General features: G+C 44.2%; 1 non-coding gene across 1 annotated transcript; it reads right to left on the bottom strand.

The window, feature by feature from the left end:
* Positions 1-3,562: 3,562 nt before the first annotated feature.
* On the bottom strand, positions 3,563-6,537 carry LOC127323743 (uncharacterized). Its single transcript, XR_011748196.1, has 4 exons — positions 5,960-6,537; positions 5,500-5,645; positions 4,280-5,415; positions 3,563-3,841 (listed from the first exon to the last, which is right to left on the bottom strand). It is a non-coding gene; the product is annotated as an uncharacterized protein (transcript).
* Between the last annotated feature and the right edge of the window lie 82 nt (positions 6,538-6,619).

Raw genomic sequence — 6,619 nt, 5'->3', positions numbered from 1 at the left:
TATGAAAAGACCATTATGATTGAGTATGCAAGTTGTGCCTTATAAACTTTAACATGAGAGCGCTGCTCAATAAGATAAATATAATCTGTTAATTGTTCTCTGACCAAGAACGAAGTTTGCCATCACCAATTATGATTTCTTATGCACCTTTACTTGTGATTACCTTATACTTGTTTCAAGATGAGTTATGAGAGGTTGTTTACTATAATGTCTTGTGTGAATGAATATGATGCTTCTTGTCCGTATTTTATTTATCGACTCTTCACTCCATAAACATGTGGTCCTGTCTATCGAGTTCAGTTTCGCTTGGGGACAAGCGATGTCTAAGCTTGGGGGGAGTTGATACGTCCAATTTGCATCACTATTTTATATCATAATTTGCTGTTATTCATTGATATATTTCATATTGGGACACAATACTTATGTTATTTCATCTATTTTGCATGTTTCATCATTATTGGAGGATCAAGCAGGAGCCGAGGATTCTGCTGGAAAAAGCACCGTCGTAACGCAATATTTCGGAAGATCAACTGTGGAAGGAAATTATACCAAAAATCCTATTTTTCAAGATGACGAAGGAAGCCGAGAAGGAGGGGCCAGAGGACCCGGTGGTGGGCCCACACCCTAGGGCGGCGCGGCCCATGCCCTGGCCGCGCCGCCATGTGGTTTGGGGGGCCCACGACCCCTTTCGCCTCCTTTTATTCGCGAAATCCTTCGTCCCGAAAACCTAAGCCACAGAGGGTACCTCGCGAAGAGTTACAGCCGCCTCTGCGGGGCGGAGAACACCAGAGAGAAAAGAGCTCTCTGGCGGGCAGGAATCCGCCGGGGAAATTCCCTCCGGGAGGGGGAAATCGACGCCATCGTCACCGTCATCAAGCTGGACATCATCGACATCACCATCATCATCATCTCCACCATCATCACCGCCGTCTCCACCGCTGGACACCGTCACCGCCGTAGCAATTTGGGTTTGATCTTGATTGTTTGATAGGGGAAACTCTCCCGGTATCGATCTCTACTTGTTGTTGATGCTATTGAGTGAAACCATTGAACCAAGTTTATGTTCAGATTGTTATTCATCATCATATCACCTCTGATCATGTTCCATATGATGTCTCGTGAGTAGTTCGTTTAGTTCCTGAGGACATGGGTGAAGTCTAAATGTTAGTAGTGAACTATGGTTGAGTAATATTCAATGGTGTGATATTTAAGTTGTGGTGTTATTCTTCTAGTGGTGTCATGTGAACGTCGACTACATGACACTTCACCATTTATGGGCCTAGGGGAATGCATCTTGTATTCGTTTGCTAATTGCGGGGTTGCCGGAGTGACAGAAACCTAAACCCCCGTTGGTATATCGATGCAGGAGGGATAGCAGGATCTCAGAGTTTAAGGCTGTGGTTAGATTTATTCTTAATTACTTTCTTGTAGTTGCGGATGCTTGCAAGGGGTATAATTACAAGTATGTATTAGTCCTAGGAAGGGCGGTACATTAGCATAGGTTCACCCACACAACACTTATCATAACAATGAAGATTATTTAGCCGTATGTAGCGAAAGCACTAGACTAAAATCCCGTGTGTCCTCGAGAACGTTTGGTAATTATAAGTAAACAAACCGGCTTGTCCTTTGTGCTAAAAAGGATTGGGCCACTCGCTGCAATTATTACTCTCGCACTTTACTTACTCGTACTTTATTCAACTGTTACATCAAAACCCCCTGAATACTTGTCTGTGAGCATTTACAGTGAATCCTTCATCGAAACTGCTTGTCAACACCTTCTGCTCCTCGTTGGGATCGACATTCTTACTTATCGAAGATACTACGATACACCCCCTATACTTGTGGGTCATCAGTTGCCGACGATTCTATTGGGCTCCAAAATTGGCCGACACTGTTTGGGGCGCCGGTGCGAGCCCATTTTCGCCCCCGGCCCCCAAATTGATATCGGGGCCACCGGTGGAGATGCTCTAATCACTTTGCTTGGTGAGTTCGATCTTGTGGCAGTTGGCACACGGGAAGAACACAAATGAACGCAAGGAACATGGGCGGGTATGGGACGACACGGGCGTACGATCGGACGAGGCTGCTACTGATGCTCACCTGGCCTAGGTCGGGCATCTGACCAGTAGCCATGTCAGCCTTTCCGGGAACACAATATTTATGTCCTCTCCGCTCTGCTGCTCTCCCTCACCGGCAGCCACATCTTCGGCGGAATTATGGATGACGTTGCCTCCCCTATCCTAGGTTCTTGAGAGCAATTCCAATAGTGTAGCCAGCTGCTGGCTATAAGCCAAGTGCCATGTCATCTATAGCTAATTAGAATCAATATATACAATAGTGAGCTATAATAATGTAGTACTTTATCAATGTATGACATCACTCTCATAAAGTGGCTAGAAGTACGTGCTAGAGTTGGCTCTTGCATAAGAGCTCACTCTTCTTCTCTCTCCTCCTCTCTCTCCTCCAACTAAGCAATAATATACTATTTTAATCCTTAGAGTCAGCTGATTAGGACTTATTGCACTTGCTCTCAGGGGCTCAATGCACCACCGGGTGAAGCTCAAGCCCTACCCCTGCGCCCTGCTCTCCGTAGGCCACGAATAGCTCCGCCATTGGCGTCGTGCTCATGGGTGGACGACCTAGGCGCGTCACGAACTCCGCCGCGTCATGCTCGTGGACCGCCGTCCTGTGCAGGCTACCGCCCGAAGGCCGCCCCTTCGCCAAAAAACTTTTCATGGGCCTCACCGGCGAGCTCCTCCTGCTCGATGCGCCCTCGCGCTGCTGGCGATTCAATTCTCGCCGAGAGGATGCTCTTAGTGGATTTGGGGAGACACGACTATGTCTCATTTTTCACATAAATAATATACGTGGGCTTTTTTTGTATAAATATCAATACCAGGTGTCCTACTCCAAACGATTTTGTATGAGTTTGCACATGCACATAAATAACTTGTTGTATGAATTTGCACCCAGTGAACAAGTTGTTGGGGGGCGTATCAGGTGAAAACCTCTACATCCTGAAAATCTGAAATTTTTCGATCAGGACTGTTGGATCATGTACCAGCGGTTCAGATTTCGTGTTGGCCTTGGCACAGTCATTTTACAGGAAAGCGCCCGCACCAGAAGTTGTGAATGTGCAGTAAGGCCCTTCACAAAATGTTCGCCCTATAAAAGCAGGCCTGCTAGTACAGGAAGACTCCTGTTCCTGGACCTTTTCTGTTCTTCCTGTGCCACTTGATTTACTCGATCTTGTGCCAGAAAATTGAGTAAAAAGAGTTTTGTGTGCTTGCATGATAAAATTTTACTTCAGCTACAGTACATAACCACTTCAGCTAGCTAGCACTAATCTTGCTGGCCGACAAGTATTTGTATCGATGGAGAACTGGATATTAGAACTGTACAAAGCACTGCCCAGCAATCTAGATGTTTTAAAAAGTGCATTAATCCTGTACCGATGGGCAAAAAAGTCTCAATGAAGCAGCATATCTCCATCACATGTATGCTTTAAAGTTTCTGAAACCATTGTATGGATCAATAGAGAATGATAATGCACCATCAGTGGCCAGTACAAAGCTTGCATTCGGATTAGTTCTAGTCTTCTTGAAATATTAACTCATACATACGTTCTAGATAGTATATACATATTTTGAATACTGCAAGAGAGCTGCTATCCCGTCGCAGCATCTACTTGCATTCAGATTAGTTCCAGTCTTCTAGAAATATTAACTAATACATACATTCTAGATAGTATATACATATTTTAAATACTGCGAGAGAGCTGATATCCCGTCGCGGCATTTGCTTCTGAATACGGAGTGCATTTGCGTGCTTCAAATTTCTGCGGATGAAATGCACAAGTTAGGTGAGATGACAATGAGAGAACATTTGAAAAATCCTTCAAATCTCAGGAAATTATCTATGTGACTTGCAGAAAAAAAGAAGATAATGTTTGGTAGCAGATATTATAAGCAGGCATGTGTATTTATTAAGTCAAAGAGAAGAATAACATAACATGGGTTTAAGACTACAAATCTATAGTTGAGCATAACTAGATCAACATGAAAAATGGGAAACATGACCTCAAACACTTCACTTGGCAATTTCATAGATGTTAAAAAAGTTCCTTGCGGCCACTTTGCTTGTCGAAGTTTGCAGGAATGACAATGTTTGAAAATTGAATGGAACAGTACATCAATAAAGCTCAAACGAGGCGACTACTCTATATGCTGTCATTTTAGACTTGTGAAACAATAACCGAGAGGCGTGGATACATTACCAGCATGCTACAATGTAGATTTTGTATGACAAGTGTGCTTATCATGGGTACCCAACTGGTGGCATAAAGAACACATCCGTATTGTCTTTCCCTTCTCCTTGTTCCCAGCGACCTTGTTTTTTTTTCCACCCTTGTCCAAGTGTCCTTTAATTCTATTGCATTTCCCAGGAGAGCGAACATCAGATGGTGGGTGTATTTCAATGTGGGCGGGAATGCTACAGCCGAGGAAAGACTCAAGTTCATCCTTCCTTGTTTGTTTGTCCACTGGAACCATTTATCTTACAGTATCCACAAGATTGGCAAGACAAGTTGTAACTACGTCCATGGTTTCAACTGAGTGCGCAGCCAATCGAATGGATTCTTCGAAGTCTTTGCGTGCACCAGAAGTTTTCTTTTGCATTTCTAAATCCAGAGGGCTCTTGATCTTCTCTTCCAAGAGGTTGCCATCTTCATCAAATATGGCTTTTTTTTTGCACATTTTTGTCCATCTTCATCAAATATGGCTCTTGCTCATCCAGCATGTAATCAAAGAAGAATGCTGGGTTGGCTTCCTTCCTCCTTGCTAGATTGTCAATGAACATTTGTGCATCTGAGGTATTTATGGCGCATTTCAAGTAACGGTGATAATTTTGAAAATCCCTCTTTGTACAACCAACTTTCTCAAAACCACCCTCGCCGACACGAAATAAACGGTATGCCGCAGATGTGCCAATGCTTGCTGTGTGGCATGTGAACAATGAACTCTTTGCACTTTCACTAACTTCTCTATTGGATCTCAGGAATTGTTGTTTGCTAGGTGAGGCCAACTCATGTGTATGATCCTCAAAAAATGATGTCACAATGTACTTATTGTCTTTCCATTTTAGAGTTATCATTGCCTGACAGTCGCACCTAGTAATTTTTGTCTTGCGCTTACTCTTGATTTCCTCTTTCTCTGATCGCCATCCCCGCCTATTGCAATAGAATCTCTTCCACACTTGTTCATTTCCCACGGTTCTACTCTGCCCTTTCCTTACAGAAAAACCAACACTGTGGGCATACGACTTGTAGAAGTGCTCAGCTTCAGCCAAATCTTTGAATTGCATGCCTATGGCTGGCTTTTTTGCCTCTTCACATTCCGGGGTCCAGGAGGTCACCTGATAAAGTGATTATAATATCAGTAAGTCAGTAACCAGTTGTATGTGAGAGGCAAAAAAAATAGATAATCCAGATATACGCACACAAAAAGGGATGCTCCTGCTGCTCGCTGGTGTACTAAAGCCATCTGATATCGTAGAGCTCGCTACAACAACGGATTCGGCATCATCACACTCATTCGTTTCCATAGGGCATGATGACATCTCAGTCTCCACAGGATCCATGCGACCTGCCATTCATCGGAAAGCAGCACAGGAAGTTCCGTTAATTAAGGCTGAAAAATTATTGAACGCTTGTTACAAGTATACTGCATTTTCAAGGCTTTCAAAAAACAGCACAGGAAGTTCCGTTAATTAAAATATGCAACAGAATCCTCCATATCCATGTGTCAACTTAAAGAGCAAAGAATCAGACTCATTCCTGTAGCTAATAAACTAAAAATCATGTAGTTAGAATTTTTTATTGAACTAGATCTACACAAGGTACACACCAATACACTTTATATAACTTAATTTGAAAGGAATGGCAGAAAAATAAACTTACCTCGTCGTAGTCTCGAGTACGAACTGAAATAAGAAACCCTAGATGCAGATGTTCCACGCATACATCCTGTAGCTTGAACGGAGAGGGCCTTGCTGCTTGATGCAAATGGAACCCCTGCTTCCTCTAGGCAGGAGGCGGCGGCGTCGTGGACCAAGTGCGCTCGGGCGGCACAAGAACGAATCGTTGAACGGCGTCGAGCTCGAACCTGGCGGCGCACAGATCGAGGCAGAGAAGCGAGGCAGAGAAGCGAGGCTTCGAGCTGCGTGCGAGCAAGGATGTAGCTGGGAGGTGGTGTGTTGGACTAAGCTGGCCGGGGCGCCGTAGCCATGGAGCCTGCTCGATCTCCGATGGGGAATGGGAGCAAAGAGATGGAGAAGAAAGGGATTTCGTGGTACTGCTGCTGTACCAGGCACAAGGGGACAAGGATAGAATAGGCATGTGATAGATGTCTAGGGGGGTTTCTACAAACTGCATGGTGGTGGAATAGGACACAAGATCTGACCGTTTGTAGCGAATCTGACGGCACGGATGGAAATTTGCAGATTTGCAGGATGTAGTCCATTTTCAGGTGACACGTTTCCCAAGTTGTTGTATGTCCAATGCTATTACCTCTTGCATATACTACCACGTTCCAGTCCAACTAGTAGATCCCAAACAGTA

The sequence above is a fragment of the Lolium perenne genome, chromosome 7 (genome assembly GCF_019359855.2).
Source record: "Lolium perenne isolate Kyuss_39 chromosome 7, Kyuss_2.0, whole genome shotgun sequence".
Classification (NCBI taxonomy): Eukaryota; Viridiplantae; Streptophyta; class Magnoliopsida; order Poales; family Poaceae; genus Lolium; species Lolium perenne.
Note: the sequence above shows the minus strand (reverse complement) of the source record. Positions and strands in the feature narration are given on the sequence as shown.